We start from the raw sequence: 13,255 nt of genomic DNA on the forward strand, positions 1-13,255 counted from the left end.
GGGATCATGACCTGAGCTGAAGGCAGCCGCTTAACCGACGGAGCCACCCAGGCTCCCCTTTCCTAGCAACTTTAAAGAAGCTGGAAATAGTTTTCTTTTCTGAAGAAGAGAGCATTAAGTGAGGCACACGAGTGTTGCTTTTGAAACATCTGAAGGGTGACTATATGAAGAAGAGCTTAAGAGAACAGAAGTGTCCAAAGATGAAAGGGGTGCCCCTGGTCACAGGGAGTGCTGTGTCACTGGAGGAGCCCAAGCACAAACTGAGAAAGAACTTCCAGAGAGGAGAGAAGCATCAACACAGGGGCAGGGTAATGGCTAAGATGATAAAGACAGAAAAACAAAAACAAAAAAACAAACCAGTGTTGAAAAGATAGGGAGCAACCGGAACTCTCGGATGCTGCCTGTCGGAGAGGTAACTGTACGGCCACTTTGGAAAAGTCAGCAGTTTCCAGTAAGGTTACACTTACATCTACCCTATGATCCCGCAAATTTCACTCCTAGAAATAGACTCCACGGAGAGGCACGCGCTTCCCCAAAAGACAGACGTGAGATAGATGTTCACCGCAGATCGGTCACAACAACCCCTAGTTCTTCGCTGCGTCCTGAGTGCACAGCGTGTTCAGTTTTCAATAATTCATCAGGGTGCACAGTTGTGATATGTGTGGTTTCCGGGGGTATATAAAAAAAGATTTTCAATTTAAAAAAAAGTTTGCAATTAAAAATTTACACATAAACAGGAGCCAGGCAGCTTTTGGCTTGGGAGTCTCTGATTTAGAACTAGCCCCTGGTTACAAAGTTAGATAACAAAACTGGAGTTGAAACCCAGGTCCCCCAGCTCCGAGTGAGGAAAAGGAATTGATACTTAGTGAAAGCTTTCTGTGTGCAAGACACATATAAATTCAATCCTCAGAATAACTCTCAGAGAAGGAATTACTGTGTTTGTTTCTGCAGCTGAGAAAATGAGGGCCCACAGAGAGAACGAATTTAACTAGGATCGTACAGCTAGTTGGCAGTAACGAAAGTGTCATCTGGGCCCAGGCCTGTCTGATTCTGACCCCATGTTCTTAAGCTGCTCCACAGGCTTGAAATGCAAACATGGTTCTTCTTACATGAGCATTGCGTGAGTGTAAAAATAAACGATAAGCCCCATGCTAAGAAATACTATCCAGTTATCACTGGCTTCAGCTGCCAGGAGCCAAGGCTGCAAAATCTTATTAGGGGATGGCTATGATGGCTGCTTCTGGGTGTGGGCACAGCCAGGAGCACACAGACCTGGCCTCCTAGGGTTTTCTCTCTGAAGCAAGCAGGGAGAAGGGTGTGGCGGGGGAGGGGACAGAGCGAGAGGAAGGTGAGAGGCTGGGTGAGGCCAGCACCCAGAAGGTGAAGGGTCACAAGCCCCGCGAGCTGGAAGCCAGGAGTCACGTCCCCGGCAGGGGCAGGAGCCACCTGCCTCTCCCGTCTGGTTCTTCCGAGATGCTCCTCTCCCTCTGCCCCCTGCCTCCATTACCTGTTGTAAAAGGCAGGAGGCAGATATTTCCTTATCCAATGAAGAGAATGAGGCAGGGTGAAGGTCTGCCTTTCAGTACTTTGCGATAATTTCAATTCATTCTCAAGAGTTGAAAATGGGGGGGGGGTGCGCCTGGGTGGCTCCGTCGGTTAAGCATCTGCCTTCGGCTCAGGTCATGATCCTGGAGTCCTGGGATCGAGCCCCACGTGGGGTTCCCTGCTCCTCGGGCAGCCTGCTTCTCCCTCTTCCTCTGCCCCTCCCCTCGCTCCTGCTCTCACTCATTCTCTCAAATAAATAAATAAAATCTTTTTTTAAAAAGCTGAAAATTGGGAGTTATACGAAGGAAGCTTACGTAAGTGAAAGAAGTCAGTGTGAGAAGGCTGCACAGTGTATGGTTCCCACTACATGCTGCTCCACAGAAGAACAGAGACAGCAGAACATTTGCGGTGGCCCGCCCTTGCTGGAGGGAAGTGAAGAGGGATGGCCAGGCAGGGCACAGCGGAGTTCTAGGACCATGACCGGACTCGGGAGAACGCTGTGTTGGTGAACACATGTCCTGATACATTTGTCCAAACCCACAGAACGTGCAACACCAAGACTGAATATGAACTATGGATTTTGGATAATAACAATGTATCGATACGGGCACATCAGTTGTAACACATGCAGGGGGGCAGCTAACCCAGAAGGAGGGCACCAGCTCGGAGTTGAAACAGAGCCGACTCTTGAGGAGCAAGGGACATGCTGGCAGAGGGCATGGCGTGGGCCCAGGTGGGAAAGACCATGTCATGTTGGCACGCGGGCACGCGGCTACTGCCTGGACAGAGAGACCATTTCCAACTGAGAAAGAGGGAGCACACGCAGCTGCTTAGTCTGAAGGCTTTAGGGGTGGAGGCGGGAAGGGAAACCTAACCCTCTTATCAGATCAGCATAGCCCGTGCTGCCTCCACTCTGTCTGCTCTGTCCTTCTCGGGTTTGTCAGCAGCTCCCCGTCCAGGCACGTGAGCCACACCTGCCATGTGTCCCTTACTGGAGTGCGCTGGTAGGAGCAAAGTCACTTGGGTGCAATGTCTGCTTGTCACCTGTCCCTACTCCATGATTTATTAGGGTAGGCTGTCTGACTTGTGCTCTCCACACATCAACTTCATCTTTATCTTCCAGGGGCAGGGCTGGGAAGACTAGAGCAGGAGCTGTTTCCAGATCCAAGGTTTGGGGGGGATAGAGGAACATTGCAAAATTATATACATTTTGTCAGTATGAGCATTTCTCCTGGGGAAAGGCTCTTTCATCAGAGCAGATAAGGTTAAGGCCCAGCCACACGTTCTAAAAGGAACTTGAGGTCTTAGGAAGCCCTAAAAGCAGGCTGAAGAGTAGGGATCAAGGCTCTGCTGACCTCAGATCTCAGAAGTGAGGTTCATTAGGATATGGGGGTGACAGTGAAGGGCATGGCCATGGGACCCATTAGTAAAATGGGAACATTGTAGGAAGGGAGAGAAGGGATGCAGGGTGAGAAGAATTTCAAATACCACATTCCAGCAAGCTACTGCCGGTGGCCTTGCTGGCATATTCTTTCCACTGCTGACGGCTCCTTTCCTCGTGAGTTACAAACCAACCCTTGTGATCATTGTCCGTGTGCAAAAGTGGACACCTTCACGTAGCAGAAGTTTGGGGGGACCAGAGACATTTCAGGGTAGGCCAAGGTGGCCCTGCGTGTTCTGTTGCTCTGACAGCTCAGTTTCAACAGAGCCCACCTCCTTGCTGGACCAACATGACTGCTTGTGGGAATAAGAGATTATCTGGGAGCGCTCGCTTCCCCTGAAACCCTCCCCCGAGAGCCGTTCTGCCCTCACCAGCCATCATCCTGAGCTTTCCTGTAAGATTTCATTTGAAGAAAAAGGGTTTGCTGTTAGAACTTTTTTTTAAATCTAATAACATAGTTCCATTGTACTTTGCATAATTATTATGTCATGAAATGAGTGGAGTAGGTCAGGGAAAGCGCTGGTACTAATACTAAGCAGGTCAAAGCAGCGGCTTCTTAAGCCAAAGAGGGACACTCTTCAGACTTAAGCCCGGGCTCTGTGCTCAGTCATCGGGGAGAAGCAAAGGTAGAGAGACACAAAAAGCTGCTGGAGGACCTCCTCCGTAGACCCAGCGGGTTTGCAACCTGTAAATATCTATTAGAAGATTACTCTCACCTTTTCATCACCTCACCTTGCCACTGGTCCAAAGAAAAAGTATCCAGCCTCTGCAGACTGGGGGTCAAGGTGTGGTAGATCCGTGGGCCTGTGCATGCCTTCGAGTCGGGGCGGCAAGCCTGGGAGGAGTGGAGAAGAACACCGTGGGCGGCTGTCATTAGATGGGAAGAAACAGGATTCGGAACTGGGAGGTCTGAGTCTGCCACTCGTTAGCTATGCCACCTCGAGCAGGTCATGGCCCCTCTCCGAGCCTTGGTTTCTAGATCTGTGAGATGAGGGTAAGAGCAATCCCACGCCGGGTATGTTGTGCATTCTTCACTCCCGGGTGCCCAGACTACAGCCTACAGTGAGGTACGGAGATCGCGGGTATAGCCTCTGCCCTAAGGTGGCTCGCGGTCTAGGAAATAAGCAATTATAAAACAGTGCAACGGGCAGCGAGCACAGGCAGACACAGCCTAATGGGGCTGCAGACTCCCCGCCGATGTGGCACGTCTGGGCCTTGTCTCGTGGTTCCCACGGCTCCCACAGAGCTACCTGCCCTCCCTGGCCTGGGGCTTCCTCTGCCCCCTGAAGCCCTCTCTGCCCGGCAGCTGGAAGGAGGTGTGACTGCCTCCCCAGCAGCCCTCAACCAACGAATGACAGTGGTGTGTTAACACAGAGCTTCCTCATGCCCCAGCGGGGGAACCCCCAGGGCAGCATCCTGCCTACTTCTCCGAATTCCCCTGCAGGACAAGGCCAGTTGTCTACAGGGCGACCTGCATAGGTTTTCCTCCCCCTATTGACTCCTTCTCTTATTTCACTTCTCTACTCCCTTATCAACGCTTCCCAGGATTATTCCCCAATAAACTCCTAGCGCTCAAATCCTGGTCTGGGCGCCCGCTTAGGGAAACACACTGTAAGGCAGTAGGCACACGAGCCCCCCAAGGGAGAGCCGGGAGATGGAGTCTCCGGGAAGAAGAGGTGCTGAGCTGAGTTCTGAGCCCCCGAAGGCATACACGCCTGGCCAACGCGAAGTGCTGGGCGTGCGTGTGTAAGGAGTCAGGATCAGTGTCATTATCCTAAGGGGAAATGGACCACAGTGTGGTCCTTAAACCAGACCCGGTCCAGGAGCAATTTGTTACTGGTCCAAAGATGGACAGGATGGTCAACCTGGAGAAAACACATAGTGCAAGGGCCCTTCTCATGGCACCAGCCTCAGGTCTCCGGGAGTGTGGGCTGCCTGGGCCTCTGGAAGGACCTCCGCCAGCCCCCAGCTTTGCTCCAACGCTGCCCCTCGGGAGGGCTGGAGACCCACTTCTGCCCAGCTGACTCATCCCCCTTGGCACAGTTGACCGGCAAGCTCCAGGAAGGCAATTAGTAAAAGGGTGTTTAGAAGACTGAGCACTGAATAACATCAGATGAAAAGGGCTGTGGTATTTTATCTATCGGAGCCAATGTGCCAGCAAAATGTGGAGCATATTTCTAGGAATAGGCTGGAAGATCATTAAACTCGACATGCAACCTCTCTGCTCACCAGCACTCCCTCCACCCCTCTACAACAGCCAACATAGCCCGGGGCCTAACACATAGTAGGTGCTCAACAAAAGTTTTAAGTGCATACATGAAAAATAAATTATGATTTATGTTTTGAACTCAGAGTTTCTCCACCTACATTGACTCCTTCCCATCAGAATTCAAACCCCAGTTCCCACCCTGCCCCCAAAGTCACAATCCCCCTACTTGTCTTCCTACCTCTCCCCATCCCCCTCTTGTATCTCATAGACAACATTCTTGAAAGAAAGACCCTTTATCTTTACTTAGTATTGCATTTATCCCTCAAATCGCCCGGCTCTGGCTCCCATCCCAGTCTGCCTCTGAAGCTGCTCTGACCAACGTCTCCAACAACCTTCTCGTCCTGAGACCACATCAACCTATCTCAGATCTGTATCGTACTTGCCTTCTCTACCATGTTCAGTCCTTGCTGACACTCCCTATTCCCTCAGCTGTTCCCCTCCGCTCTCATGATGTTCCCTCAGTGGGCTTTGCCAGGCTCCCCTTTTCTGGCTGTTTCTCCAAAGTAGGTTTTCCAGGATTCTTTCCCACGTCTTCTGTTCTCACTATACACACTCTTCCTGGGTGACGGAAACATGCATCACAGATTCGATTACCATCTATATGCCGATGGCTCCTAAAGCCATATCCCAGTCTGGAATGCTGTTTTTAACTCTAGACTCAGAAATTTCTAGGTCTAGACTAGTAGGCAGGGTATATGGGTCTAGAGCTAAGAGCCTGCTTCTCCTCGACCTCCACACGATGATGATGCTAACAGAATTCACTTAACCAGCTCCTACTAGGTGGGCACCTGAGGACGTATGCCAGCCAAAATTTAGACAGCCTTTCCTCTCTGGGCAAAGAGGGACGTTGGGGTTTTAACTGCAATGTGACAGAAAATGAAGGCTATGAAGAGACATGGACAGGGATGGGCCAAAAGGGTTTCTTGCTCCTGTATTTGTTTTCTGTGGCCGCAGAACATGTGACCATGAACTTGGTGACTTTGGGTAACACAAATTTGTTACCTCGCACTTTCTATGGATCAGAAGGCTGGGCGTGGGTTAGCTGGGTCCTCTGTCAGGGTCTCAGCAGGCTGAAAGCAAGGTGCTGGGCAGGTGGGGCTCCCACCCAAGGCTCCAGATCATTGGCAGAATTCTGTTCCTTGTGAGCTGGGGACTTAGAGTCTTTTTCAACTACGCTGATGTCAAGATCCTCTCAATCCTGAACTCGTGTTGCTGAACTTCTTTAACCTACTGGTTTTCATCATGTCTCATTCCTCCTGTGGTACGCGTTTAAATCCATTTACAAGTGAGTCTGCAACGTAATGTGTGAGCTCTTCTAGTTCTGGGTCGTCTGTAGAGTTGATAAGCACATTTTCTTCCTCTTCACCCAGATATTAATCAAGTGTTTAAGGGACGACAGGCTGAAGAACTGAGGTCTTTGAGGTTGGCATGACAATTTCAGTAATCTGACAGTTTTTAAAAACTTGCTCACTTAATTGAACTAGCACCCATGCCTCGGGAGAACTGAGATTCAAGATGTCTGTGACATCCGCTTTATCCGGAAACTAGTCGTTCTCTTAAAAATGGAAATGAGATTAATGAGAAATAATCTCTCCTTAGAAAAACCGTGCTGATTCTTAGTCATTACTAAGGATCACAGACCGTCTGCTAAATTCATAGCCTAGGGTTTTTTGGAGAATGATGCTATTGTAATTGTTCCTGGAATATCCACCTTCTTCCCCTTCCTGAAGATCTTTAGAGTGTTTGAGAACCTCGCTTAAGTATCCTTTCTGAAGTCCGCTTTATGTAAATGATTGACTTATATGAATATTCTTCCTAACAGATTTTCTAAAAAAAAATTCACTTTTCCAAAACGGCAAATCAGCGAGGTCCTACCCATGTTCCCAGCCACTATTATTTATAACTCACATGCCTCCAGAAGAGAGCTAAATATACCAAGCTTGTGAAATACACTCTGGAACTGGAAACTGTGAAGAACAAAGGCAGGTAAATCGTGACCTTGGGGTCAGCAGTGATGGAACCGAGGCCATTTGTTTTTCTTTGTTCTTATTTTGAGGCAATCTTCTCCTCACTTTTTCTGAAGCCCTGGGATATCAGGGTCCTAATTCCACTTTTATTCTGATGAATGCATCATCATTATATTAAGATCTGAGTTGCCCAAAGGAGATGTAAATTCATCTGAAGCCTCTCTGGTCTCTGGTACCGGGTGAAAGCCCTTTGGGCTTTGGTCTTGATGAAGTCCAGAATTAACGAAATGTAAATTACAGGAATCAAAGCTTATTTCTGATAATAAATGTGCGTAGCATGTTTGGATAGTTAGCTCTGTCCATTTCATTACAATATCAAATATTCATTGCATCTCAGAATTAGCTGGGGTTTAGGGTAGTGGTTTTGTTTTTTTTTTTTTTAAATCCATGTGTCCAGGGCATGAACCAGGCTCGGGCACAGCCCAAAAGCCAAGCTGGGACAAACAAGGAGTTGCTTTGACCCTGGCCGATAGGAGGCAGGCACTACCAACCAGATGCCATCTACTCAGGTCAGGGACTTCGGGTAGTTTTTTTTAAAAGCTTTTTTTTTTTTTTAATTTAAAATATAAGGCTTTTTTAAAAAATAGAAAGCATTTTTAAATTTAAAATATAAAGCTTTTTTAAAAAAATAGCAAGCATTTTAAATTTAAAATATATTATGTAGACAAATTTAACAAAAGGCTGTGAAGTGAACACCCACGCAATCATGCCCTGGGCCAAGAAACAGACTAACAGTCCCTCAGAAGCCCCCTCAATATTCTTTACTGGGAGCAGTCCCTCCCTGCTCTCAAGAGTGACCACTTTACTTTTATAGCTTTTCTTTGTAGGTTTATTGCCTGTGGACGCATCCCTACTTTCACCTGTTTCTAAACTGAGAACGGAGCTCCTTTGTATTATTGTGACTTGCTTTTTTTTTTGGCTCAACACTGCAAGACTCGTCACATTGCTGCATACATCTAAAATATCCCTTTTCCTGCTGTCTGTGCACTACACAGTGAACATTTAGTTTTCTTCTGGTTCTTGGTAATTATGAAAAACACTGCTAAGGGACATTCTTTTCTACTTATCTTAGTGTGCATGATTATGCACATCTGGAGGGAACGTGGAATATTCTACTTTCCTAGATGATGCAACGTTGTTTTCCAAAGCAGCTGTACTGACTCGCATTCTTGTTATCAGGAGTTTAAGTTTCTGAAGTTTCTGAATCTCCACATCATAGCCAACACTTAGTATTGTTTGTCTTTTTACTTTACCAGTCACATTGGTGTTAGTTCCATCTCACTGTGATTTTAATCTGTATTCTCCTGATTAGCAATCAGGTTGAGCACTTTTCATGTTAACTGACCATTTGGACACCTATCCCTCTGAGGTCCATGTTCATTCACATCTTTGTGCATTTTTCCTCCTATCAGGTTGTCTGCCTTTTCTCAATTATTTTTTTAGATTCTTTATATATTCTGGGTACTGGCCCCCTTTTTAAAAAATGCGATATATGGTATGAATATGTTCTCCTACTCCATGGCTTGTATTTTAATTCTTTTTAATCTTTTGATGAACGGGACTTAAAAATTTTCAGTATAACTCAATTTATCTTTTTTCCTTTATGCTTACTGTTTTTTTCTATCCTATTTAAGATATCCGCTCCAAAGTTATTAAGATGTTTTCTTAGGGGCTCCTGGCTGGCTCAGTCAGTGGAGCGTGCCATTCTTGATCGCGGGGTTGTGAGTTCGAGCCCCACACTGGGTGTAGAGATTACTTAAAAATAAAATCCTTAAAAATATATACATGTTTTCCTATGGTGTCTTCTGAAAGCTTAGTATTTGGCCTTTCGTATTAGTTCTTTAAACCACCTGGAACTGACTTTACATACAGTATGAGAAAGGGGTATTATCTCAGTTTTTTCCAACATGGAGATCTTACCATCACCATCCACTGAGAACACTGTCCTTTACCTACTGCCACCACTGCCACGAACAAGTCCATACATGTGAGGTCTGTTCTTAAGTTCTCCATCCTCTTCCACTGGCTGATTTTTTCTCTTTGCATAAACACCACACCACCTTGTTCACCAAAATACTGTGATGTCTTGATACCTGATTTAAAAAAAAAAATTCCTCTTTCATTTTTCTTTTTCTTCAAACAGCAGCTTGTCAAATTCTACAAAACAAACATACTGAGATTTTGATCGGGATTGCACTGAGCCTACAGCTCAGTTTGGGAGGAACTGACATTTTGAAACTATTGATTTTTCCAATCCGAGAACATGGCATAGCAGCCCTTCCAATGTTCTTCGGTCCTCCTCAGTAAGCTTTAAAGTTTTCCTTTTGGAATATCCATGCACATCTTCCACAGATGGATGCTTAAGGAATTGATGCTTTTAAAATCATACTATAATTCATGTCTTTTAAAATTCTATCTGTAACTGTTTTGTGCTAACATAAAGAAATATAATTTTTATGTTTTTTTGTTTCAGTAATAGTTTAAAGCTCTAGGATTTTTAAAAAACACTTTATTTATTTATTAGAGAGAGAACACAAGCAGGTGGAGGGCAGGCAGAGGGAGAAGCAGGCTCCCTGCTGAGCAGAGAGCCTGCCATGTGGCTCTATCCCAGGACCCCGGGATCATGACCTGAGTCTAAGGCAGACGCTTAACCAACTGAGCTCCAGTGAAGCCTGGAAAACCTAAAATCCTTAGAAGAGGCCTGGGCAGAGTTTGGAGCTCCTATCTGGAAACAACAAATGTGGCGGTTAGTCCCATCAGCTCACTCTGACTCCTTCTAGAGTAAGCTGCACTCATTCAAAGCCTGTATTTGCAGGTCTTCTAGCTGGGACCCCCCCCCCCCCCCCCCCCCCGCTTCCAGTCTGGTTCTCCCCACACGGCAGTGAGAGCACACTCTCACATGTTAATTGGATCATGTTACTCCTCTCTAGAAACCTTCCAAATTCCAGGCTCGTTGACCGAATGTCAAACTCCTGAATCTGACAGACAAGGCCCTTCATGCTCTGGTCCCCACCACCTCTGGAGTCCTTCCATCCAGTGACTTCCCATCAACAGCACCCTCCCCCTTGAGTCATCTTGAACCACTTAGAGTTTCCCAAATGTCCCTGTTGACCTTTATTTCCTACAAAATGGGCATATTTATAGGTCTTTCATGAGAAGTCAATAAGATCAGATGTAGAACTGGAATGAAATCCAGATGACCTATTTATTATCTACTAGTGTTATAAATGTTAAGACTGATGGATCCTGAGTTTATCAGTCGGGTTGGGCCGTTATAACAAAATGCCATAACCTGGGTGGCTTAAACACAGAATTCTTTTCCTCATAGTTCTGGGGGCTGGGAAGTCTAAGATCAAGGTACTGGCCAACTGGGTTCCTGGTGAGGACCTTCTTGCAAATGGCATCTTCCTGCTGTGTCCTCACAGGGCACAGAAAGACAGAGGAAGGGAGAGAGAAAGGAGGGAAGGAGAAGATGAGAGAGGGGAGGGAGGAAGGTAGATAAGGAAAGAAAGAGAGGTAGGGAGAGAGAAAGCTCCCTGCTTTCTTCCTCTAAGGACACTAATCACATTGTAAGGACCCCACCCTCATGACCTCATCAAAACATAATCACATTCCAATGGCCCCACCTCCATCACACGGGGGGTAGGGGTTTCAGATAGGAATTTTGGGCGACACAATTCAGTCCACAGCACTGAGCAAAGCGGGTAATGATTTAATTTTTTTTTTAAGATTTTATTTATTTGACAGAGAGATAGAGAGAGCACAAGTAGCCAGAGCGGCAGACAGAGCGAGAGGAAAGATGCAGGCTCTCTGCTGAGCAGGGAGCCTGACGTGGAGCTCTATCCCAGGACCCTGGGATCGTGACCTGAGCCGAAGGCAGCCGCTTTACCGGCGGAGCCACGCAGACGCCCTCACGGGTAATGATTTATTATGGCCATCCAGCCATCTGTCCAGCATTCCGCTGCCATACAGCACCTGTGAGAGCAGGCGTTTCATGCTCAAATCAAGATATCCTGCACATAAAACACTAGTATCTACACTTTGGGCGGAAGTGAGGGAGATGGACAGTTGGGGAGTGTTGACAAATGATAGGGAGAGACAGACAGTTCATGCAAGGGTCCTGCATTACAAAAATGTATGGATTTTATCCTCTGAATGAGTAGGATCATGAGAAAACAGATTCAGTGAGACATGCACACAGAGTTGGCTGTTAGCTTTAAGAGCTATCCAAATGCTCATCCTAATGATCCCATCTGGGGAATTTATCCTAAGAAAATAATCCCAAAGATAGAGAGAGGCATATGCACAAAGATATTTATTCCATTATTTACACTAATAAAACCTGGGAGAAACCCACAGAGGAATACTTAAGTAGTTATTAAATAAATGCTTGTTGAATGAACCAACAAATACTTCCTGAATATAAAGCAGCAATTAAAACAGTGAAGTCCAGGTTAATAGCATGGAAAAATCATTGAAGTAGGCAAAAGAAACAAAATATAAAATTATAACGACACAACACTGCAACTCTATAAACACAGTGACAAAAGACGGACCCAGCTAGAAGCAAATGCAGATAAAAACGACAACAGACCACTTGTTAGGTTGGTGCAATTATGTGCCACTGACATATCGTGTTTACGAAAGACACTGCCATTTTACAAACAAAAAACAACCAGTAAAAGGTAATCTGGCCCGCTGCCCTCACGAGCCTCACAAAGTAGCCTTTGTTTGCAGCCAGCCTGAAAAAAACACTTGGCTTTCAGCGACAGTGAATGGATAAAATATTTGGGGTCAATATGGTGGAAAGAAGTATTTGTTTTACAGGGAAGCCCGGGACAATGGTAACTGGGGGGGAGCAGGGTGAAGGAGGAAGAGGGTTTGGCGTGTTCGATGAACTACATGCTTGGGGCCAAAGGATCCATCGTCTCCAGTGCAGGATGAGAAAAAGGGCCCTTGTGTTAAGAAGCCAAAGGGAACCTGAAGAGCACGATGATGGCTGAGCAGACCTGTGCTTATGCTCACTGGAAACAAATACGTGAAAGAAAGAGAACCAGGTACTCGTCAATAGTTATGCCATTATTGGATTTTGCCATTTTAGTTCACCTGGTAACATGTCTCCTCAAGGTAGAGCTGTCAAAGCACAGAGCTAGATGAGGGGACAAGGGTTCAAGGGGGTGAGGGGATTCGGCCGAGGCGTACAGGCGTGCTCAGCACTGCAAGAGAAACGCCAGAGTCATGTGGACCAAGTCTCCACCTCCAGAACTACCACTTTCTAGCCATGTCTCAATTGTGCATTCCCGCAAACAACAATTCCGAGAGTGCGTGCCCTGGAGTGAGTCACCCAGTCTTGCCCAGCACCCATCTTCTCACCTCACCTCTACAATGTGGAGAAGGCCCCTGAGGGGTCATGTGTGGGGTTTGCTGCTGCTTAGTGTCTGCGCACTTCACCTTCCTCATAACCGCACCCTTGAGAACCATCCATCCCTGGCAATCAGTCCAGGCGCTTTGCGTAGGCCCCGGGTCCTCGAGCACATCAGGTTCTCCCGGACGTGGGTTCTGGTCAGGGAGGTAGTGTGATCCATGAGAGGTGCTGAGGGGTGAGGTTTGGGCAGGAATGGAGGATGAAGTGAAGCAGGTCCTCCTCGCCAGTGGATCTGAAGCTGAAAAGGAAAGACTGGAGCTGCCGCCATCTTGACCGACAGACGCACCGAGAGCAAAGCCAGTGCAGTGGGAGGGCCAGCTGTGAGATGAAAAACAGAGAAACTGGGCCTTGGAAACACCATTTAAGCCCTAGAATCAAGTTGTTCTTGAAGCCAGCCCTTCCGTTTGGTTGTTGAGCCAAGACATTCCTTGTGTTTGTGTTTTTGTTGGTTTGTTTGGCTTAAGTTAGTTTGAGTTCTATTTCCCTTATGATAGTTTGACTTGGATTTTCTTTCACTTGCTACCCAGAGTCTCCTAACAGAACAACCT

The 13,255-nt window shown here is 46.7% G+C and overlaps 1 protein-coding gene and 1 non-coding gene across 3 annotated transcripts in view; both read right to left on the reverse strand.

Annotated features, from left to right (window-relative positions):
- Positions 1-13,255, reverse strand: part of ZFAT (zinc finger and AT-hook domain containing) — a 284,368-nt gene that overhangs the window by 209,425 nt on the left and 61,688 nt on the right. Inside the window, exon 1 of one of the 2 annotated variants that reach the window (XM_057308067.1) lies at positions 3,719-5,396. The exons of the other annotated variant lie outside the window; for it this stretch is intronic. The gene's annotated coding sequence lies outside the window, so the exon portion shown is untranslated. Of the gene's footprint in view, positions 1-3,718; positions 5,397-13,255 lie in introns of those variants that run through there. 2 annotated transcript variants of the gene reach the window in all.
- LOC113253113 (small nucleolar RNA SNORA48) lies at positions 7,668-7,801 on the reverse strand. The gene has a single exon (XR_003315248.1). It is a non-coding gene; the product is annotated as a small nucleolar RNA SNORA48 (small nucleolar RNA).

Source organism: Ursus arctos, unplaced genomic scaffold, assembly GCF_023065955.2.
Source record: "Ursus arctos isolate Adak ecotype North America unplaced genomic scaffold, UrsArc2.0 scaffold_6, whole genome shotgun sequence".
Classification (NCBI taxonomy): Eukaryota; Metazoa; Chordata; class Mammalia; order Carnivora; family Ursidae; genus Ursus; species Ursus arctos.